We start from the raw sequence: 25,885 nt of genomic DNA on the forward strand, positions 1-25,885 counted from the left end.
ACTGTTTGCTACACGTGTTTGACAGCTGCACTCTAACTGCATTGTAGTGATCACTGCGCCATCTGCAAACGTTTGCCAAACATGTTTCAGATGTCTGATTTATTCGGAATTTCAGCAGCGGGTATTTACACACGATTCAAATCGAGCCTAAACGTCTGTTATCTGTGTTTATAACTATCATTTGCCATCCGCTTACTTTTTGGTTTATCGCAATAGCATGCAAAATAGCCAACGAGTATAAAACAGCTGCTATGTGAGAGCAAGTCTCAGTTACTCCTACAGGACAGTTGCAGGGTGCGGATTTGATGATACCATTTTGCTCGATGATAATCCAAGGAATATATGGTGCTTTAGATAGTCTCATAGATCGTTGAACCTTCAGGAAATTGTGATATTATAACAAAGTAAGGTTTACAACCTTACTTTGCTATAATATCACAATTATTGTCAATAAACCAATTATTGATCAATATATTGATCGTGTAATTTCGTTTTGAAAATATTGATCCTGTAGAATTCAAATGAGATTGACGTATTGATGCTGTCTTGTCAATATTTTTATTGACAATATTCTGGTCCCGTGTAGGGTCCGCTTTAGACTGGTACAAAAATGATTTTTATTGCACAGTTCCAACCAAATCGAACTGCACAGTATGAAAGTGTGATGAATCAAAAAGTATTGTGATTAAAAGTGACCTGACATCGGAAAGTGTTAAAAACAAACTTCTTACTTTTAGCTAAGACTTTTAGTAGCTGGTAGGTTAGCATGGCTGCCAGTATCCCGGTTTTTATAATATATTCGAACAACTTAAACTTAAACATAAACGGGATGTAGTAGGTGTTGGCTCTGCCGATTTTCCAATGACCTATTTCAAAAAGAAAGAGACCTACCCAGAGCCGTAGCGTGCGTGCTCCAACCTTAGGGGGCGTTAAAATCTTGATCTGCTTTATAAAATAAGTGAGGTCATAAAATAAGTCAGGATAGAAGTAGCATTCCCTGGTACACACAAAATTGTTTGAAAGTCGAACTGAAAAAGAAAGCCAAAGTAGACAGCAAAAGGCGCATAACTGAGCTCTAATCGTAATAGAAAATTTGTTAACTGGATATTTATTTAGAAAAGAATACCATAACCAAGAAAAAATACTACTAATTTTCCTTGGTATTGATATACTTTTCTATATGAAAATCCAGTTAACAAATTTTCTATTGCGATTAGAGCTATGTTCACCTGTTAAAACATGTTAAGAAATGTCTAAAGAGCAACCTTTGATGATTTGTGGGCATGTAGGACCTATTAAATCAGAGTGTAAGTGATCTTCCTATGGAAACATAGCAAAAACACGATTTTTGATTGGAGACACCTCTAAATCATATCCAAATTAAGCCATTTTTGGCGAAAGTTCTTAAATTCACACCTAAAACAAAAATTTGAGCTGACCCATGTATATTTTAAAACTTTTTCAAAATGTGGAGAGGTCTAGTATGTATGTAGGTATGTATGTATGTATGTATGTATTTATGTATGTATGTATGTATGCCAACCAGTGGTCATTCTGAATTTTCAAATCGAACACACCTTAAAAGTATTGGTAGCTCGAAAAAAGATCCCTATGCAAAATTTGAGATCCAATCTAAAACAATGTCATGAAACGTTGAGTACTGGTGGAATGTTAAAAAAATGCCTTTGTGGCGCAAGGATTTTTTTTTAATTGAGATGGGTCTTTAGTTTGGAAATGCAGCATTTATTTTTTTTATATACCAAATATTTGAGAAATCCATGAAATGTCGAAATCTGGTGTCAATTCAAAAAAACAGTTTTTTTTAATTTTATTTGTAAACCACATTTTAAGAATTAAAAGTACCAGAGAGGAAACTTATCAAAAAAAAAATTGTGAGAAGATACAATATCAGTTGTTTCATGCATTTCTAAGACATAAATGCAGCCCTTTCAAACCCCAGTATCAACTCAAATCCAGAATGTTTCAAGTTTCATAAAGGTTATCTTAAAAAAATTCAAGGTGGCAGTAGATCTCGACGTCTCATTACATCCTAAGGTGTTTATCATTAAAAATTTGAATTCAATTTCTGAATATTGTAAGGATCCTTTTGTGTTTTTTGCGGCTGCAAATTTTTGCACTTTGGCCGTTTTGTGCAACCCCTCAATCGTGTTCGATTGAAGTAAAATTTTGCAGGGATTTTTTTTTTTGAGATGCTAAGGCTGTTGATGTGCGTCCAGTTATTGAATTCGATAGGCGTCTGGTTCCCATACATGCCATTGACACCCTAATATATAGTCTTCTGAACTGATGCATGATTATTATTCCAGTATTATAATCAAACTTTCGATTCCTAGCCACGGTTGCGTGCTCAAGGAATCGACGTGTATTTAGTACATCAATTAATTTTATTTACTAGTTTATAAGCCAAAAAAACTGAGACTCATAGCGAATTTATACATTAACCATGCATAAATTTATTAGGCGTCCCAGCACCCAACATCACTAACATCAACACTGTCTACTTTCCCGTGAGCTCGTTGAAAATTCTTGTACTCGGTTGTATACAGTCCCAGAAAAAAACCACCTCGAACGTTTTAGCGAGAATAAATACTTTGATTTTTTTTCGCCCAGCTGCCCAACCCCTCCTTTTGGCGGAATACATGTTTTGAGGTTTAACTGAAAAACCCGTAACTTTCGTAAATCGACAATATGTTTTTCGGCTTGCTCATCAAAAAAACACACTATTAAAGCTTTTTTTTTAAATGCAGTGGTGGATCCAGGGGTAGGCTTGGGGGTCCGGACCCCTCTTGAAAATTTTCAACTTGTTGAGAAATTTTAAATTTGCTTGAATTTTATATTAGTTCAAAATCTCAAAATCTTTTCTAATCAAATTTGAACATCTATACTGATTTTCATTAAATGAGGTTTTTACGTATTACGTATTGTCCAACGTTCATTTGAAAATCAAAATTTCGAGACCCCCCTTTTCTGGATCCAGGGGCTGTTTAAATGAAATAAAAATTGGGGAGTAGAGGGTTAAATATCATTACTTCCCTTTTGTTGTTCAATTGATAACAGATCTGAGATGTACATACGATATAGAAAGGAACAAACGAGCGCATCAGCTACTCTTGAATTCCCAGAGCAACCGACCCGAAAACATCTTCTATACCTACGATGTATATTTATTATTTATTACTGCAATAGAAAGGCGATAACAAATTGAGATGAATAAAGGTTTGTTCACACCTCGTGAAGCATATCAAGCAAGGCACTAAACTTTCGGATAATGAAAACAGTTCCTCTACAACAAATGGAATAATGACCACTTGGAAAGCAACATAAAATGGTCATTATGAACGAAGGTGAGTCAACAGTTTGGGAGTGTAAAACCAAACATCTTCATTCAGGGTGTTGAGTTCATTTTCACCATATTCGTATTACTCCTTCATTTATTTAGCTGAGTTCAAAGCATTGCTTCAAATCTTGTGGTCATAAGTTGGGCATTCGATTCAATGTTGTATTATACTTAACAATATTTTACGATTGCGTTGCATTGTAAATTTAATACTGATTCCTGTAAATTCCAGACAAACTTTGTAAATAAATTTCTGAGCATTTGCAAAACTTTCAGCGCAAACAGTTTGTTTCCTTTCTACATACTATTTCAGAGGGGTGAATGTGAATTAAAGTGTGTTTTTTCAAGACTCTACTGCTGATTAATGAACTAATATAGAGTTGCTCACCCCAGGTTTGTTATCACACGACGCGAATAGATTGGTACCAATTGATGGCTCAATTTCTCGATTGTAGACCGAATAATTTTTAAAACATTGTTCGTCATATATTCGAAATATGCATAACACCTTAGGGACCATTCATAAATTACGTAACGCTTTTAGGGGGGGAGGGGGTACAACAAGTTGTGACATGTTGTGACATAGGGGGGAGGGGGAGTTAGCTAGATCGTTACGTAACATGTTTTCACCGAAGAAAAAAAATTTTTTTCTGGGAATTTGTTACGTAATAGGGGAGGGGGGGATGGATAAATTTGTGACAATTTGTTACATGGGGGGAGGGGGGAGTCAATTTTGGGCAATTTTTGCGTTACGTAATTTATGAATGGTCCCTTAGCAGAAGATTTTGGCAGTGAAATCCCAATGACGTTTGCAAACATTTTATACCTAGAAGTGACACATTGATTTATGCACGGTAGTTATAGCGAATTTGAAGGAACAAAAAGAGCAACAAGAAGTATTTTTGGCGAAGCTATTTGTTTTGATTTGTAGCATATATTTTTATTCTGACCAATAATTTATAAAAAACAAGATGTAATATAAGCTAGTACCGTGCGTTGGGTAACAAATGACTAGTTTTGTTTGTCAACCGGCATCTGTTCAAGATAGTAATTGACTTTTATTATTCAAATAATCTACGCTTCGTGGTTAACCCATTTTCCATCCCCAAAAGCTCATCGGAAGATCTTTTTTTTCTGGACGAGCTGTGGTATTTTAATTCCGCCGACAAGTGGACAAAACTCTTACTGTTTAACTCTCCCTCTCTCTCCCATAATGGATTCCCATTCCGTCCAAATTTAGGTCATTCCAATAATTTCCAAACAATGCGCTAAAAAAACGCTAACGGTCGTTTTCCAAACGACGATGATGATGGTGTCATCTTTTCGATGTGTTTTGCTTCTGGTGCTAGGGAGTTTTTATGCTGCCTCATTGAAGTGGCGTAGAAAATAATAAATACGCAAGACACAGTTGGAGAAAGAAACATGTGTTGGGAAAAAAACGGAGGTTCGTAACCGAATAATGCACGCGTTGATGTCACTCTATCCGTCGAGCTTCGGTTGCGTTTGATGTTCGTTTAGTTTGTAGCGTTTTTGCACCATATAAATATATTTCACACATTTCACCGAGGGTGAATGACAGCAAATTTTTCGTTTCCTATAGCTTTATGTCCACAATACGACAACAATAATTCATGTTTGGAGTGGCTGATACAGTGAAGTCCCCATTTGATCAGTCCTCTGAAATCTTTTTGCTAGCAAATTCTGTTTAGTACTTTATTTGTCGTTTATTGCCTATGAAAGTATACTTCGAATGCTGACTGATGAAAAGAACTGATTTTTAAGATAAAATGGAGGACTGACAAAATTGAAACTTTGGTGTAATGCCATTATCTTTCTCCGGGTGAAGCCAGCTTAGAGGCTTTGGCCGTGAAGCCTCGAATTATTGAATCTCAGGCAATAATAATTGGTCTACTGATTTTCTGCTTCCATATCGCAAGCGGTTTGTTTTTTTCATGAAGCAATGAAACTGTATGTGAGTGCTTTATTTCCATTCTTCGTGTATCGGTTAGCACTATTTTGTCATGATTGTAATTTATACCGGAGTTTAAAAATTTCGACCGCTTTAAACCGTCGTTTTTGAGCTCAAAATTTATAGCGTCTCACCCGTTAACTTTAGAAGCATCGTTTGTTCGGAGAAGTTCTCGCTTTTATTATAGGAATATACCATTCAGTTATTAATTATACGAAATTTATTTTCCAAACTAATTGAGATAAAATGTCTTCAGCTAAGTTGTAGCAAATGTTACTACAAAAGAAATTACTAAAGACACCACATCTCTCGCTTTAATAGTATTCAAGTTATGAAACATTCGTTCGGTGACTCTTGGGCCGATTGGTCGATCTTTCCGTGCAGTATGAAGTTAAAAAGAATAGTGCTAATCCGCTGCCAAGGTTATCTTGCGCAATTTCCGCCTTGTCGAGGTTTCAGTATTTTTTCCCTTCTTTTGTGTTTCTTTACGTTTACCGTTATCCGGCTCACTGGCCGAATGAAGCAGTGTATTTTTCCCTAGTAAGCCATCTGGATACCGTTTAATAGGTTAGGTACCGCAATAATAATTCACTTCCCATTTATGTCTATACTACCAGCTTACACTGGGCTATAGGCTCATGCAAAAATGACTTCCCCTGATAATGATGTTCCTCAAGTCAAGATGGATGTAGGAATAAAATCGTCCCTGACTTAAAATGTACCCAAGTACTCCTCAACCGGGCAATTTGTGATCTTCTTCCGGACCAAAGAGAAGAAATGTTGAATTTATTGCAGAATTCTTGGGTTCTGACCGATCGATATACAGCTGCGGCAGAAATATTAAAAATTCCCCTGATAGGATTCGGATGGTGGTAAATAGTTTGAAACGGGCAAATGATATTGCTGGCTACAAGTCTTTTACGAAGGAGTATATGATATATGTACCATCAAATAGGGTTGAATGTGCCGGGATAGTCTCCGATCCGAGTTTGAATCATGTCGATGATTCCTGTAGAAGGGATGTTGAAAAGTGTCTCTACTGTTGGGGAAACCCACATGATATTCCGACATGTCCCGCGTACAAACAGCGCGAGGAGAAACTTAAGCATTCCCTTCAGGGACGTTTTAAGCGATCTTTTAGAGTTGCCTTCATGACGATAATCGTCCCACCTCACTCCACAACTTTTGTGACAACTTCAATATGATTATTTTGAACACGGGTGAAATGACACAGATTCCTGCTCCATTAGCGCGTCCGAGCGCCTTAGACTTGTCCCTCTGCTCGACATCGCTGCGGTTAGATTGCATGTGGAAGGTAATCCCTGATCCCCACGACAGCGATCATCGTAATTACTATTGATAACCGTTCAGGGCCACCGAATACAATCAATGTTTCGTATGACCTCACACAAAACATTGATTAGAAGAGCTACGCGTCCGCGATAGCCGGAAAAATCGAGTCCATACAAGATCTTCCTCCAGAGGAACAGTACGAGTTCCTGTCTGGCTTGATTCTCGACACTGCGATTCAAGCTCAGACTAAACGCGTACCAGACGCGAACTCACACGGACGGCCTCGCAACCCATGGTGGGCCTCCCAACTCACGGTGCTCGTGTACGCGGAGAAGGCCGCCACGTATAAGACCTTCCGGGACGACGGGTTACCCGCTAGTTATCGATAGTACGCGACGTTAGACACACAAATGAAGAGTTTGATGAAAGCTAAATAATGGAGTTGCTGGCGCCAGTTCGTTAACGGACTAATGAAAGTAACATCGATTGGTACTCCTTGTGACACGGTTCGGCGTATACGAAACCGAAACAGTACTCACGAGAGCTTTCAATATTCTAACCGTTGGATATTCGATTTGTCAGATTTTGCAGCACCGCATCTCATCATGATAACGCGAACGAAACACCTTTTCGATGATGTAGTTCTCACTTGCTCTCTTATAAAGTAACAATAAAGTCCCAGGGCCAGACAGAATCAAATTCAAATTGTTAAAGAATCTGCCTGATCCTACCAAGATACGCTTGTTGAACTTATTTAATAAGTTTCTTTAGGGTAAAATTGTTCCACACGATTGGAAACAAGTGAAAGTTATTGCCATCCAAAAACCAGGAAAAACAGCCTCCGATCACAACTCGTATCAACCGATTGGAATGCTGTGCTGCATCCGGAAGTTGTTCGAAAAAATGATCCTGCTTCGCCTGGACGATTATCTTGCGTTTCAAGGAAGCAGCTTTCACCGATTTTAAATAACTTTTTCCTACTTTTTCACACGGCGACTTAACAACATCGCGATTTAGCTACATGGATCTTTTTTCGTGAATGACATTGACAATTGTCTTGCCAATTCATGAAAGTTAGGGCATCTTGCAGATGACGGGGAGGTCTCTGTTACAGGACCCAAAACTGCCGATTTGCAAGGACCATTACAAGATACTTCGGACAATTTGTTTACTTGGGCTCTTCTGCTGAGTATCAATTTCTCCACGGAGAAAACTGAGCTGGTTGTCTTTTATAGGAAGCGTGAGATGGCGCAATTCCAGCTTCAATTAATGGATGTAAGGAGCTCCTCACATTTGAATATCTCGGGGTCTGGTTCGATTCTTAAGGTACCTATGGATATCTCATTAGGTATCTGAAACTGGAGAGAATCGTAACTTGCGCATTGCCTTGGACTGCATCGTCTCGAAGTACTGGCTGTACTTGAGCTTGAACTTGTGCGACCACCTCTGGCTGCTACTTCGTTATCGATCTGGACTAGCTGAAGTTGCACAGGGAATCAGTAGATAATTATGCTTGGGAGTAGCGAAACATCTTTCAATGTGCAATTCCTGGTAATCCTAAAGTGTTTATTGATCAATACCGGCGCCGGCCAGGCCCGAACGTAGATCGCGGAAAGAAAGGGAAGGAATTGTTAGTCCGATACTTGCTTTTGCTAAAGGCCGTATATACTAGTGCGCACTCCACAAGTATCACGGGAGGAGGATATTTGTTAGTAAGTATAGAAGTTGGATTCTACTTCTTCTTTACCGACGCCAGAGAGGTAACTCCACTATCTAGACGAGATATCGATCCATCAACTCATGGACCGGCGACCAACGGCTTTACTTCCCTTCCGAAGGAAGACGTGACCACAGATTTTTTCACCTCAGAAAAATCTCAACGACCTCGGCAGAAATTGAACCAAGGCCAACTGGAATGAGTGGCGGTCACGCTTACCACTCAACCACCGGCGCCGTCATCTCGAAGTACTGGCTGTACTAGTACTAGAAACTCTCATATCGATTGCTCATCCGATGCGACATTTTGAACACGTTGGTGATTGAAAACTTCGAAAGGCTTGTCGAGCTTATTTCTAAATCCCGATTTATGTCCGTTTAACTTCGACTACATAGCACAGGGCATCAATCCTTCTTCGTATAATCTCAACCGTGCCCGTTTCCTAGATATTTTTGATTCTACTGTATTCTTCGACACATCCATGAAGGCAAAGATTCGTGGAATCTTGGATCATATACATCAGTTAGTGATCCCCAGTATTATTAATTCCGAGAAGTCGATTGTGACAAAATGCTCTACACTGACGGATCAAATCTCGATGGACCCACTGGCTTTGGTATCTTTGGTAATACTATCACCGCTTCATTCAAACTCCATGATCCCGCTCCAGTTTCCGTTGCAGAATTAGCTGTTATTCAGTACACCCTTGGGATCATCAACGTTGTGCCCACAGATCACTACTTCATCATTTCGGACAGTCTCAGCACTATCGAGGCTCTTCGTGCGATTAAGTTTAAAAAGCAATTTTCGTATTTTCTAGGGAAGATACGGGAGTCTCTGCGTAAGTTATCTAAAAAATCTTACCAGATTACCTTTGTTTGGGTTCCTTCTCATTGCTGCATCCCTGGTAATGAAACGGACGATTCATTGCAAAGGTAGGCGCATTAGAAGATGACATTCATGAAAGATCAATTTGCTTCAATGAACTTTTCAGCATTTGTCATCAGAGAAGACTCAAAAGTTGGCAAAACGTCGTGGAGTAATGAGGAACTTTGACGATGGCATTCTGTTATTTCGAAGGTATCAACGAAGTTTTGATTCATGGGGAAAGATGTGGAGCGGAATTTCATTCGTGTAATGTTCCGGCTTATGTCCAACCACCACACGTTTGATGCGCATTTGCGGTGTATTGGGCTTGCAGAGAGCAGCCTGTGCGCTTGTGACGAGGGCTATCACGACATTGAGCACGTTGTCTGGGTATGCGCCGGCTATTGTAACGTCAGGTCTCAGTTAAAGGATTCCCTTCGGGCCCAAGGTGAGCCACCCAATGTCCCAGTTCGGGATATGCTGGCAAATCCTATATGTCCCCTATATGTCCCTTATTTACATTTTATAAAAACGGTGAATATCCCAATATAACTCCTCTCTTTTATTGCTTGTTTTTAGAAGTTCCATGTCCTGCCGTGTAACTGCCGTCGCCTTTTCCCTGCATGCATAAAAGGAATTTGAAGCGAGATCGACCTGATGGTCTAATCATTTTTGAAGAATTCGCCACGAGTTCGAAAAATTCCACCCGTTAACCCGTTTCATGACGTCTTGGTAGTCTGAGGTTCAAATTCATGTCCTGATCTCCCGTTTGCTTAAAAATTGCAAGTTTTGTTCTTCTTTCCCTGTCATCATATCCGCCTATTCTCCATGCCCCTAATACAACTGCTGCTACATCGATGCACAGTGGTCCAGAATGTGAATTTAGCAGGAATTTCACTTTTTTGCTAAAATTAAATTTTTTAGCCTTGCAATATTTATTGGAAAAGTTGTTGTATACGAAAGACCAATTTGCTTCAACGAATTTTTCTGTATTTGTCATAAAAGGACACCTGTCAGTTGGCAAAACTTGTGGAGCAATGGGGAACTTGGACGATGGTTACATTCTATTATCCCAAAGGTATCAACGAAGCCTGGGTTCAGGGGGTTGGATGCGAGCCGGGATTTCTTACGTGTAATGTCCCGGTTTATGTCCAACCACTGCACATTTGTGGCGTATTGGGCTCACAGAGAGTAGTCGGTGCGCTTGTAATGAAGGTTATCACGACATCGATCACGTTGTCTGGGTATATTCCGATGCTCTAGTTCGGGATATCCTGGCAAGTCGCGATTTTCCCGATTCTTCTTCTACGTCTTTCGTCTACCTTTTTATTAAAACGACAAATATCCTAATCTGGCCCCTCTCTTCTATCTATCGTCCTCAGAATCTCCCTACACTACTTTTGTGGAACCAGAGTGCCATCATGTGACCAGCTTTGCCCTCATCAATACGCTGGCACTACCTGGATTTTAAACCAGAGCGACCTGACGGTCTGACCACGTTTGGAGGATCCCCTGTGCATCCGAAGAGTACCACCCGTCGACCCGGTTCAGTATGACATGGCAACCAGAGGTTGTAATTAATGCTGCTGATATTCCGATTACCCTAATGTTGCAAGTTTCTGTCTTACACCAACCCCCTCCCCCCAACCCCAGTCTTCCCACCCCAGCCCATGATACGATAGTTACTCCTAGCTATAGCTTTCTTGTAACAAAAATCAATTATTCCCATTCTTGTAAATATAACTGTATCCATAGCTTTAAGATTGCTGTAAAATATTCCATAAAAACTATTATATAATTAATTGTACTCCTAGTCTAAGATAGCTGTATATTTTTTCTGTAATTTCCTAGTTTTAAGGTGTTTTAAATGTTAAAAAAGAAAAGTTGGCACCGCCAAGCTAACGCAATAGTGCCGATCAAATAAACGAACTGGTAAAAAAAAGTTGTTGTACTTTGCAAGGCCCTCCTTTTTGTTTAAACAGATGCTAGGGTGGTTCTAATTTTGGCAATATTTAAAATTGAACTTTTCAACGGTTCGATATAGAGCTTTACTGTCTTCGATGAAGTTGTAGAGCTACACATTTTAGACAAATTTGCTGAAGACATGCAAGCAATAGCTTATATATTTTCCATTGCACGAGAAAACCAAATGTAAGCTGTAGAGTGTTTCTTAAAAAACGGTTTTATTTCTATGACTTTTGTAGTTTTTATTCTACACTAAAGCACCATTTGGACAACTTGAGAATTATTTTAGGGCACATAATTTGCTTTAAAATATCAACTACTAAACTTTTTTCGTTTCAAAGTTATTAGAACTTTTATATAGATAATATAACTTTTTCAGATAGCATTATCTTCGATTAGGGCACTTAACATTAAATACCTTTGCTGCTATTTGAAATAGCATGCTTTGTAGTATAGATTACCAAAAATGGCAAATACGATATTTTTTATATCTTGCAATATTTACTCGAAAAATAGTTTATTTTTAGTAAAAAGTATATATAACGTTCTAGCGAGAGAAGCTAGAGGTTCAGTATATTAAGACAGCTTGTTCTCTTTCAAAACATCCGAAAGTATTTCTAAAGTGATCGTAATGAAAACTCAAAACTGTAAAAGTTATACAAAGTAACCCATTTTTTAAGAAACACTCTAATTTTTCTTTGGTAAATTTCTTGTAAAATGAACGCAATATGAAACCGAAGACTGCATATCAAGAATACTGGTAACTCTGTCCAGAATCTGGAGACAGAAACAGCAACGCCACTTGCGGGTAAAGGTAGTACTTCGCAGAGTGATGCACAGACACACATATACACTTTTACATTAAGCTTCCTAGCTTTCTCCAATACAGGCGCTGTAACTTCTGTTGCTTCTCGTTTGTGTGGGGGAAGTGAGGAGATATCAGTCTTCTTAATATGTAGTCTTCGATAAAACGCAACAGGCGGAAGTCGGGTAGCATGGTATAGGAGGGATATTGCATCATTCAATGAACGATTTTCGAGAGCGATGGTTGCAAAAATTTTGTGGACTGATAATTACTTGCGTTCAGCTTGTAGTAATTTTAGGGAGGATACGACACTTATTTATATGATTTGTTTGCCCCAATGAGTTAAATTGTTATTCCAAAAAACCCCATTCTTAGCGAAAAAGTGCTGATAACTTTTCAACGAAAATAGTTAGATATGTGGTGCCATGAAACAAATTATTCGCCTTAAAACAATCTTGAAGTTGTCTCAATAATACTTTGGTTTTAAATCTATACCACAAAAGTTATTTGAATAAAACCGTATTTCTAAGAAACACTAAGAAACACCCTAACTCTCGATTTTAAATTTGTTACCAAATAAAAAGTATGACAGCTAGAGCTTACATGTCTTCAGCAAGCTTTTCCAAAATTTGTCGTTCTACAACTTCGCTGAAGGTCGTTTGGCTCTAGGTAGTTATTTTTTTGATCTTGGCAAAAATTTGAACCACCCTGACTGTTGTTTTAACAAACAGAAGGGGCTCACAAACTTCGAAAACTTCTCCAAAGGCTTAATGAGGCTAAGTTGTTTAGTTTTAGTAAAATTTCAAAATTCCTGCTAAATTTGCATGCTGGGCCACTGTGCGATGTTCGAAATAAACCCCCAATGAATATCTATCCCAATAACCTACAAACTAGCAATACGACAAAGCTGTGCAGAGAATTTCTTTCGCATGAATTTCAAAAAAAGGGTTTTGTTCTTAACGTTGGTTTATTCGTTACCTTTACAATATTTACAGTTTTTTGGTTGCCGTATTGTATCGTCCACCGGTCACTTACCGTAATACAATAAATTAACAATAAATAAAATAAATAACTAGCTACTACCTTTACAACTGAATAAATAAATAAATAGATAAATAATATTCGCTAATTAACTATTCGAAATAAAAAGAAGAGAAATGTATTCAAACGCTCTATTTCGTAAGATCTTTTGTTTTGCTGACGGAACAAAGTGATGTCTAGCGCGAGCCGGGAACGTTATGCCTAACGATACTTTGACGAACGGAACGCTAGCTCGAATTTTTTTACAACTGTACGAACAACTTCGGTGCATCCGGTTTCAGTACACCTCATTCCGTCTTTCTGCCCACCTGGCTCGGATGCGTGTCGATTATATGTTTACGACTGGTAGGCTTGGTGTGTTTCAAATCAATAATGGAAATTTGCCAATTAAAACATAAGAACAATCGAAACTGTTTGAAATGAACTTCGGATCCACATCCAATCAAAAGAGCCAAGTAAACAATAATCTTCCCATTACAGAGCCGGTGGAGCAAGGGAGCGCTTCCCTCTGTGGAATGCATAATTACAATACTCGAGTCGGCAAACTGGCAGCAAACAGAACAATAGAAATTAGTTTGATTTCGTTAATCGTTATTCATAGACGCCTTCAAAAGCTTGGATCGATGAGTTTTCTTTCTGTTAATCGATCCACTCTCGCTGTTTATTTTCCGATCGACCTCTTCTTCGGATGCGCTGATAATTATTATTCTTTCTTCTCTTTTGCTTTTAAAAAAGCTCATCAAATCGGCACCGACTTATGTGAGGTAATTTTGGAATTTCGCTAAGGCTATTGTCGAACACATACAAGTAAACTTACAAACGTGCGATTCTTAATTTTTTTTCGCTCTTTTAAATTGCACAGTTCCCTCTTTGTTTCAATCCAAGTTTGCATTTTCTAGCACGATGTTTCGTTTTAAAAAAATACCGCTTCGAATAGAAACCTTAAAACTAAGATTTAAAAAAGAGAACAAGTGGTTTCATAAAAAATAGGTTAGGATTGATCTGCACTCTTTCCTTTGCAATGGAAACCGGCGAGAGGTGCCGTTGATTTCGATTGATGTGCGTACGTGCGAAATCATCTCCTGCCGTCTCCTATAATTTATTCGTAGTGTTATTAAAATAGTTCATTAAGGCGCCATGTACATAGGAGTTTATATAATATAAAAATGTGCACTACATGTAGAACAATTTTGTAGGCCTGATGTAGCACATGTTTTTCTTTTCGTTTGCATTTGGCGTAACTAGTTCGCAGAACGCGCAACATAACTTAACTCAAAGCTTAACACATTAACATCGTTCGTAACAACTTTCTTTCCTCGACACCTGTCTCTGTCCTTTCATTCTTAAAAAACAAATACAAACAGTACTAGCTTTGTATACTGACCTCATTTGGAAACTTGAAATGCATATGCATTTTGTTTTCGTTGGAACGCTTTCAAACTGGTTCTTCACCACGTTAAAATCTGCAAAAAAGCCAAGAAAAGGGAAATAGTTAAGTTCATTTGTTGAACACATTTTAACGACGCAATAGTGCGAAAAGACCACTAATTCAATGGCAAAATGAGTGATTTACCTGATAATCGGCGACATCAGTTTAATCAAACCACAACCTGCATCTTACAACAGTTGGACGTAAACATTCTCGCCACTTGTTGAAGGTATCAGTCAAAAATCGACTTCAAATGATTTTCACCAAACAAATGAAGGTGTCTTACATAAACCGGGTCAGTAGAACAGCTCTCGTCTGGTGGTTCGGAGAGTACGACGATGGTGTAATAAGCCACTCGTCAAATGTCCCCGTCCCAGTACAGCATCATAGCACTAGCCCTGCAATTATCCTGTACACTGATAATCGATTGCGAAATCTGTCGAAACAGAAGCTCCGCAACGGCATATATAATTAATTCATTCAAATGAGAATTTAAGAAATACTTTCGAAAACAAGTACCAACTTTATGAACTGGTCAGGTCACCGGATGTTTCGGATCTTTATATGACGAATACGGTCCATATACTAATTACAACAACGAGTTTATGCCAACGCTACATCTAAAAATATTTTCGAAAAAAAAGCTTCAGAGTTTTAGGACTTGGTTATTAAACTTGGGGTGAAAAATAAAAAAGTCAACAAAAACAGAAATTTAATGTAATTTTCTTTTAACGTAGAAAAAGTTATAATCCCGCTGGAAGTTTTGACAATAAGCATAAGAGATCACCCGTGGTTGCTACTCCGTTATTGACCAGAACCAATTGAGATTTCAAAATGTTGATTGGAACAACGTGCTTGGGAGTAACATGATGAGCTACATTGTGCAATCTGTATTGATCCCTGCATGCTGATCAATACTGACGCCGGCCACGTCCGAATGCAGACCTTCTGGGAAAGCAAGGAATGTTAGTCCGATACCTGTCGCTGCTAAAGACCGAGGAATTCTCTGCATCGCCAAATGCATCACGGGAAGGGGAGTAAGTGTGCCAATAGCGTTATCATGTTATAATTGCTCTGTGCAACCGGCTGCCGAGAATTTGCGATAGTTATCATTTGTCTTATTAATACAATTGTATCGTTTCGGTGCTGATTTTATCCGGCGATCGTTTGAATAAAATGCGGAATCTTATACGAAATGTATTTGTGTGCGTCTTATTTTTTTTTTCTTGTATCAGGTACTAGTTGGAATTGCACATGTATAATGGTTTCGTAGTAAGAGGGTCTTTATTAATATTAAACTACAAAAATAATATGAAGACAGGAATGGAAACTGAGTTATTTTCGTGGCGTATAATAGGATGCCTTATCTAAACCTTATTTATTTATTGTTATGATCACTACTGGTTATACCAAGTAAGTACTAAAAATGTATAAAAACATGAGATAGTTGACAGTACTACAGTTCTGTGTAGAGATATAGAATACAGTTAATTCAGACATTATTCCTACAGAAGATAAACCAGCAAAAGGAAAAGCAACAAAAAATCTCGAAAAAAACAAGATTGGAAACGCGCTGGGGTCACACGAATGGTCAACTCTCAACCCTTATGCATGACTGAAGCCATCACTCCACTCAGACAAGACCATGCGTCCTTCTCGCGGATTAATTCCCTAGTTGGTCAAACACGCACCAAACAAACATAGAAATTAGTTTGCTCAGTGGATCTAATGTCTAGCTAGCGGCCCAGTCAGCTGTTAGCTACTGACGAGGAGAATCTGAAACACAAAAAAATAGTTTGCTCAGTCCAAAGCAATGTCAGCCCGATTGGCATCACCCAGCTGACACGTCGTCCTTTACAAAGCCATCAAACATCTAAAATTGCATGCGACAAAATAGGTATGTGCAACTTTAAAAATAATAAAGTGAAGACTACTACCTATTTGCAACAAAATAAGATCGGGAAAAAATATTTGCATAACCAAAGTAACTACTGTTGCGAATCACCCAATAAAAATAGATGACAAGGGACGCGGATGAAAAAAACAGATCACCGCCTCAATCCGAAGGGAACAGTTACTGTGTTGGGGTAGGTTGCACACTGATGGAGTCAGCACAAAACTATTTCCAATCCAGCTTTTTACGTGCCATAACGGCGGTCTAAATTGCTCAGTTCGTAATACGTTGAATGGCTCTTTTTTGACAATTATCGTTTACATCAACCGCCCAGTAAGATTAAGTCATCCTACGTTAGTCCAATGCATTGGATGTTTAATCAATGAACGCCCGACATCTTCAACTGGACGTTGCTGTCAAGCTGACGTAAACAATTATTGTCAAAAAAGAACAATTAAACATATTACGAACTGAACAATTTAGACTGCCATTATGGCACGTAAAAAGATGGATAGATCTGCAATATGTGTGTATTAAGGTGGTGATGGTCATGATCGATTAATGACTGTATCTGTACGATGAAGATGAAGTTCGAATCATAGGGTTTCACTCAACCACCAGCGGTAAGAACGAAATGTAACTGGCCTCGGCTATAGGATGATGGGTTATGATATTTTACACGGAGAAATATTCCGAAGGACACCTAGAGAAACTTGGATATTCACGTTCTCGTAGACGCATACAATCTAAACGACGACCTTTAAAAGACCAAATTGTGATGGTAAAAATTAACGTAAGATTGTGCAGCGTCACCAGTTCCAAACGTCAGACACACAGGTAACTGAACCATGCAAGAATTCAACAAACGAAGAATGACACGTTGGATATAACCAGAGGGCAAATAATGTTGATGGTTGTGTTGCCCTTCTGAACGTCGAACGCGCCTGACTAAATTGAAGCAATAATACACAAGGTGATCGTAATGAACTGAAAACATGCATCGAGATTAGTCAAATGGGTTCAAAAAACGTCATATACTTGATTGCAGAATTGTGGCGTGTCGCTTCTTGATACAGTCGACGTAGTATGTCGAGTTCAGCAAACTGCGCTCGTTTGCTCCGACAAGAACAATCGGGGATGGGACAGATATTTAAGCAACGATCTGGCAGAGCTCGACCGTCGTTATCTGATCAAAAGTAGGGTAATTTCCCGAGAGATGCCGCGTCAGGAGAGATGCCGCACTTTCTATATCTCGTATATGGGGTCACTTTTATACGGTAATATGATATTGTGAGTTTGTCTTTCGAAGAATTATAACTCTAGAGATGTAAAATAATCCTTTTTAATTACTCACGAAAATTTTATTAATGATTTTGTGCGTTCAGTTGCATCATGGAGTGCCGAAAAATTTTCAGCACCGCATTACAATTTCGTTTTTTTAAATTGTTTGATTTTTTTGGTAAATCATGTATCGGTTGAATAGCTGAGACCTTTTAGAAGGCATTCTGATCATGAGCACGATCATCCATAATTTTAGAGGTAAATGGCGTCGTGCGGCATCTCTCCCCTACAATTGGGAGAGATGCCGCATCAAAATTGCGGGTGAGATGCCGCACTCAATGGAAGAGGATGCATAGCTAAAATGTATTTTTTACCCCGGAATGTCATTAAATGATCATTTGCGTCAGGTATAGGTTCATAATAAGATATATCCACAAACTAACGGACCTAACACAGCGACAGGTATCTAAGTATTAGTTACTTCGATTTATTCTTTAAAGTTTCAGGCACTAATTTTCGTGAACGCATTGATTTGTAGTGATGCCAATATTGAGATAAAATTTGCGAAGCGAAACGAAAATTTGAACGAATTGATGCTTTTTCAAAATGAATCTTTCAAGAACAAACCTAAGTTGTATAAATTCATTGGGAGAAACAGCCAAACAGTGCTTTTAAGGAACTGCTACTAACACATAGATATGTATATCGTACAAGCATATAGATAAATAGTACCCTGAATTAAGTTACTCCAAGTAACCGTTACACAAGGTTAATAAAGAAAAATATTTTTAAAATATTGAATAAAAAAATTATTCTGGAAATGGTAGTACCCCCTTAAGAAAAGTGATGGTGCTAGCCGATTTATAGGTGCAATCAAACTTCATGAAACTCAGCTGAAGACACTGAATCACAAAAACATCAATGAGAGCCAAAAAATAATTTTGTTCACCATTTTTCAGTTTGTGACCACGGTGCGGCGCCTCACACGCACATGCGGCATCTTTCCCGCAATGACCTTTTTTTGTAAAATGTTCATGGAAATTTGGTTAAATTTTTTTTCATTACAAAAACCATTTCACAGTATTTTAGAAACTTGTCGCAATTGGTAAAAATGATTTCATCAATTATTGAATGGTTTACATTGATGCAGGATCGATTTTTAAAAATATGCGGCATCTCTCCCCAAATTACTCTACATCGTCTTTGATCATTTAAACGTCTCGCTAGATATCGTCACCTATCGTAACCCCAAATCTACGAACTGGGACTGGGGCTTGGCGACTAGGTTTTATGGATATCTTCCCACGATTGAATCTCCAAGTGACTTGGATAAAACAAGCTCACTCATAGTAGTAGCATACCAAGAGGCTTGTCCGCTTCGAGTTATGCGTGCTTCTAGAGGAATACCTTGGTGGAATATCGAACTTGTTCGACTCAAAAAGTTATGTAGAAGAGCTTGGAATCGCAGGGACGGCTTCGGAGGCATTTAAGTTGACTCGCATACAGAAATTCCCTTCGATCCCCTGAGCGAAGTGGTTGGAAAAGCCTCTGCACTAATGTATAAAGTCTCAACGAGACTAGTCGATTAAATAAGTTACTTTCGAAATCGAAAGACTTTCATGTCAGTTCAATTAGAACTGTTAATGGTGAATACGCGTCTGACGAAGATGTAGTACTCAACTGTCCTTTTAACACACACTTTCCAGGTTGTACGGAGCCATCACTGACAACTGCCCCTAATTTCTTTTCAGGTAGTTCTGATTCTTGGGCATTTACTCGTAGAATTGTGACAACCGAATGGTTCAAAACGTTTTGCTCCGGGAAAGGATGGAATCATTCCAGTTCTACTACCGGATATGAACACTTCAAGCATATTTTGAACATAGTTCTTACTTGTAGTATTGCAACAGGATACATCCTATTAGCGTGGCGGGAAATAAGGTAACCAACCTAATTTGGACCCCTACATATTTTGGACCCTGTTAATGTATTTGCCTCCTACACTGCCAAGTTTCTCTGCATTTGTTTGGTTACATTCCTTGGGTTGTCTATTAAGTTTCAATATCATTAGTTCATCTCTAATCCACAGTTTTCAAAAATATCACCGAAAACGTTTCATGTTTCTACGATAACCAAGAGGAAACGGTAGATATGATACATTTTCAAATTGGATTTAAATGCACAATTATAATATATTTTATCGATTTAATTAGTTTGTCTGATTTGGTGTTATGCATGTTACGTGTTTGAAAAGGTTTCTTCGTAATGTTTTATCAAAAAATCTTAAATAAATGGTGTCCACAAGATGTCTTTTAAAGATATCAACTTATTTTGGACACCCCTCGATTTTCTTTCTTGACAGCTATTTGTTTATCGAGATAGAATAATCAAAAAGTGAAAAATTTCGTAACGGTAGGTCGCCTGCTCTTCTTCTTCAAATTATTTAAAATTGTTCAAACCAATGGATGTCGAAAATCAAACGACATTTCATTGAAGACCATAATATGACCAAAGAGGAGACTTCTGAAATCCATGTTGAAGAACATTTGTAGTTCGAATTTGTTGAATTCGATGAGCTATATGTTGACAAATCTAAGAGACATATCACAGCTAAATAATGATAATAAGAGTGTGCTTGCTGAATTCCTAGAATCGCCTGAAACACTCACACGAACAGGAACATCACGATTCAAGCGACGTAGTCCTGCTGTTTTAACATTGCGCCGAACAGTTGAATACCACAAGGCGAAAACTGAAGAAAAAATGAAAGTAAAGGAAGAGAAACAAAGAAAAACTGAGCTTAGAAAGAATAACAAGAAACCACCTCGTAAACAAAAGAATTAAAAATTAATATTTAGTACAAGATTCCTGACGAACTTTGAACCTTGATTTATCATCCACTTGAGGATGTTACTCCATAATACTGCTACAGATAAATTGTTACACGAAATATATTATTGTTAACTCTATTGCATAACATTTAATGCTGCTTTGTTAAGTCTGCAGTAACCTAATTGTACCGAAAGTTTTTCTATTTCTCAAAATAATAGAACTAAAAAAATACTTCATGCAGTCAGCCTTTCATATAAAGATTAATGTACCATTTTGGATTGGCAGTCACTGATTTGCTTATGTTCTTCTTTCATGCATTAAATATACTGCAAAGAGAACGAGTCAGTTTAGTAGAAAAAACTTCACTGTTTCCAAAATATATTCAGTCACGTTCAGTGTGTCCAAAATATGATTGGAACACTGTTCAAATTAGTGTGGAAGGGTCCGAAATGTGAAAAATTCATGATGTGAAGAAATGTCATTTTCGAGTTTATGTCAATGTATAAAACATCCATTGACAGTTTTCTTTCAAGAACAGTAATTTTGGAGCAGACTCGTGCATGTATTGCATTAAAAACATAGGCAAGCAAATATTTGTTGACGTTCACGTAATTTCACTTCCTCTAGGGGTCCAAAATTGGTTGGTTACCCTAACTGTCAAATTCATTCCCAAAGATGGCCGCGTCACTTATGAGGAGGCAAAGAGCTTTAGACCGATCAGTCTGACCTCCTTCCTTCTCAAATCAGTGGAACGTTTAATCGACGACTACATTCTGGAGCGAGCACCCGCTGCATGCAATGCAACATGCATATCAGTGGCGAAAGTCTACTACCACCCTGTTACACAATGTTGTCTACAACATTGAAAAAGCTTTTTCACAAAAGCAATCAAGTTTAGGAGTTTTTCTCGATATTGAAGGTGCTTTTGACAACGTGTCTTTCGGATCCGTTTTGGAAGCTGCACGAGGTTATGGAGTACCTTCATATATCACGACCTGGATACACGCAATGCTTAGCAACCGACATCTGTGCTCATCGTTAAGACAAGTAAAGACCACTTCTATGGATCCTTGTCGCTGATGGCTTGTTGACGAAACTTAATGAGCTTGAGTTTCCGACGTATGGTTTCGCCTATGATTATCGTACAATGATCACCGGTATTTGCATTAACACACTTTTTGATGCAACAAGCCTTATGTGTTGTTGAGCAATGGTGTCTTCATGTTGGACTATCAGTTAATTCAAATAAAACATCAATGGTGCTTTTCACGCAACGAAGGATTACAACCGGAGCTCGTCCATTGCAGTTTTTTGACTCTGAAATTATTGTCGTAGATTCAGTTAAGTACGTTGGGGTTATTCTTGACTCAAAACTTAATTGGAAAGCTCACATCAATTTCAAGATCAACAAATTTTGCGTGGTCTTTGGCCAATGTAGACGGGCTTTCGGCAAATCTTGGAGACTCAAACCCAAGTACATTCAGTGGATCTACACAACAATTGTTAGACCAATACTGGTATACGGGTGCCTTGTTTGGTGGCAGAAGGGAGAAGTCATGACAATCCAATCAAAGTTAAACCACCTTCAGAGGATGGTCTTGATGGCGATGACTGGTGCGTTCTCGACAACACCTACTGCTGCTCTAGAGGCACTCTTGAACATAAAACCTCTACATGTGTTTTTTAACAAAAAATATTTTCTTGTGCATACCGTCTTAAGGTTACTGGGCTCTGGAACAGTAACCCAATAGAACGTGCAACTAGCCACACAAGATTGTGGCCCCAAATGGTTACTTGGGATGAGTATACACTTGCTCCCAGTTTCCTTACACTCACATATAGTTTTCCTTTTAAAACTTTCAATGTGAGAATTCCTTTTCGCGAGGAATGGCTGTCTGGCTGGATGGAGCGACAGTTTGAAGAATACGTAATTTGTTATACTGGCGGTTCTTTGTTGAAAGACCGAGCCTGTGCTGATATCTATTGTCATTAAATGAGATTAAACCAATCTCATTCGCTTGGTAGATTCTGTACCGTATTTCAAGCAGAAATCTTCGCGATTCTGTGTGGCGTACAATCGGCACTTCAACAGGGAATTTGCGGTAAAAGAATCTATTTTTGCTCTGATAGTCAGGCTGCCCTGAAAGCACTTAGTTCGGCAAATTCGAGATCGAAATTAGAAATCGCATGTCGAACTCAAATCGTAGAACTTAGCATTTCAAATGCTATCTACCTTCTATGGGTACCCAGTCATTCCGGTATTACTGGAAATGAATGGGCGGAGGAATTGGCTAGAGCTGGCGCTGCGACTGACTTCGTTGGTCCAGAACCAGTTCTACTACTGTCGATAAGTTGGATAAAGCACAAGATTCGCTCTTGGGCTGCATTCGAACATTCCAACCATTGGCGTAGCTTACAAACTTGCGTTCAAAGACTTTTCTGCCGGATGTGAGTCAGAAAATGTCAAAGAATTTGTTGCATTTTTTCAAGCAGAACTGCAGTATTCTAGTCAGGGCACTGGCTGGATATTGCAAACTCAATTATCACATGGCTACTATTCAGAGCGCTGAGTATTATTCATGTGATCTTTGTGAATTCGATTACGGAACATCGTATCATTTGATATACAACTGCCCTGTGGTAATGCAATTACGTATCCGGATTTTTGGATCTCCATACATGGATGAACCTATGTAGAGAGAGCTGAAACTGAAGAATATGCTATTGTTCCTAACCCAGTGTGGTAAAGAGCTATAGTTTTAGCCGTATTTGAATGACAATATCTCTTCGGAGGGGTTGTCGTTCTGTTATCTCAATATCCCCTCGGGGATGTTGATATATCCCTCACTGCTTAAATGAATATTCTGAATTTCTCTGGGGGTTGGAAGTTTAATTCCTGCTATTGTAGCACCTGAAGATGCTTCCGCATCCCTCCGGGGGTGCAGAATGCTCTGTTTTAATTGTTCTGTTTCGTTATTTTCCTTACCCCTAATCTTACCACTTCCCCAATCTTTCCCTTCAGGAAATGAAGACGATTTTTGGCAAGGTACAAATCTCCGATCAACATGGGGAACGTGTCATTTAAGCCAGACGCTACTGATTCCTCTCAAACGTATTTTCGCTATCTCGCCTCAAGTTGTATATATGGCAAAATATCCGAATTAGACCAAAGCATATTCAACAATTCACACACCGATTAAGCGATAACAGTTAATAGTTTCACCCAAAGCAAGATATTGGATAAAATCATTATCCAGCAGATCCAAAACCACGATGCGGTTACGAAACAACATTGACATTTTCACATGCACGAAAACGGCCAAATTTTGTGAGATAGAAAAGAGCTCATAAACAGTCATATTTTAGAAACAGCTGGTGGTCCGATTTGGCTAGCGGTTCGAATTAACCCACTTCCCCGTACTGATTTCCCGCAAGGGCTGTGAGGTATTTTTGTATTAAACCACTGGACAAACATTTTTTGATATGGATAAACGTCACCAGGAAAACAAAAAAAAAAACAAAAAATGTGAAACCTGTTATCAACCATTATATTTAGTTTATGGCAGCGTAAGTGGCCATAATCATTGATTGTAACAATACCTGTGCAATGAATCCCCAAATTGAATGAAGCTAGTAAAAGCGTAACGTACTCATCATTGGCCAAAACAAGTAATAAAAACAGAAATGGCATAATCATCGAAAACGATTACGAGAAAATCACTCTAAAATTTCAGACTACAGACGTATGTAGTTAGCATGAGTTATTAATTTGCCTCGATTCACATTGGTAATAGGCTTATCCATAGAACCAGTTCCAAGGAAATATTACAATTTGATATGGAAGAAGAAAAAGAAAATTGAAAATGTGCCAGACGGCAATTTGAACTTGGCATTGTGGACTGACAGACCGTAACGAAGTGAACCATTGGCAGCTACTGGCAATGGAAACAGACAGATTCGACTTGAGCTAGGTCAGTGCGACTCGTCGCGACGACTTACGTGCATTTCTTGCAAAGAGTTAGGCAGGGTTTCCCTTCATCGACCGATTGGTTCCGGGATACCGTTCGCCGTGATTAGTTATATGGTATGCGCATGATGGAGTAATGACTTAATCACACTATTAAACAGAGAAAACGAGGCCTTATTGGACTGATTTTAATTGTGTTGGATAAATTATGGAGAAAATTAGTAAACATGTATCGTGTTTGAAAAAAAAAACATCGCAGGAAATCGATCAACTATAATGCTATGAAAATTAATTCACAAGCAAGTGAAAGTTTTTGTGACGACCTCACACAATGTGTTCAGTGTCAAAAGCTATTCTATTCACTTAAGCCGGTAGTACACATATAAATTATTTCACAATTAAATAAATTTGGATACGAATGTCTCATGAGTTTTTGGCCAAGATTAGATAGGCGAACGTTTAACGAAATATCAGTAGATTTCTCAGAACCAGTGTTGCTGAACTCGTAAAAATAACTCTTGTATTTCTCATTCGCGTGTTCTCATTACGCCCAACACTCGTATCCGATTGTTCTCCATGCATGCCTTTCTTTCGTTCACTCCCCAGCCGGGTAGAATTTCTGCGAGTGCCAGTCGGCCAAAAGCGACTCAAATTGCACATATTGAAACCCACTCTTTCGTTCGCACCCACCCATTGGCGCCCACTCCTACTGCTGCTACCACTCGTCCGTGCTCCCACTCGCCCATGCTCCCGCTCGTCCATGCTCCCACTCGTCCGTACTCCCACTCGTATCCTCTCGCACTCTTAAACGCGTTCGCCTTCACTCGCACTCTTGCAGTCGCTAGCGCTCTCGCTCCCACTCGCATTTCGTTCTTCGTTGGTAGACCAAGAATGTAGGAAAATGAATTTATTCGGATATTTTATGTACAATGTCTAAGCCGCGGCTGTTTGAAGATCGATTTGCACAATACGCCTGGCTTTCGTCACCGGTACAGCACGTCATGGGAACGTCAACATTAGTTATATGCAGTTAAATGGAGTTATTCACACACAACATCAACAGCACGGAATGCTTTGACGTACGGGAAGTGTGAACGAGAGACGCATTCAACTTATCTTGATGGAACGACGACGTGGCGTTGACGGACATTTACGTTGATGGAAGCTAATGTATCGTCTGCATTGAGGTTGATATGACGCTGGTATAACGGAAAAGGAAAATAAACGCACCCGAATGAAATGCAGTTGCGTTAAAACGTAAATTTTAAAAAAAAACTGCAAAATCGCTTGGATTGACACTTTTAAATATGTGGAACCTTAACATGTCAAATATATATAATTCCCCTCAATGCTGCATATATGCACTTCTTAAAATAATTAGTTTTTGGTCAAATATACTTATATTGAAGTTTGAGATTTTTTGTGGGATAATGAAATGACAGGAACAGTTTTTATTGTCAAATATGT

The sequence above is a fragment of the Topomyia yanbarensis genome, chromosome 2, assembly GCF_030247195.1.
Source record: "Topomyia yanbarensis strain Yona2022 chromosome 2, ASM3024719v1, whole genome shotgun sequence".
Taxonomy (NCBI): Eukaryota; Metazoa; Arthropoda; class Insecta; order Diptera; family Culicidae; genus Topomyia; species Topomyia yanbarensis.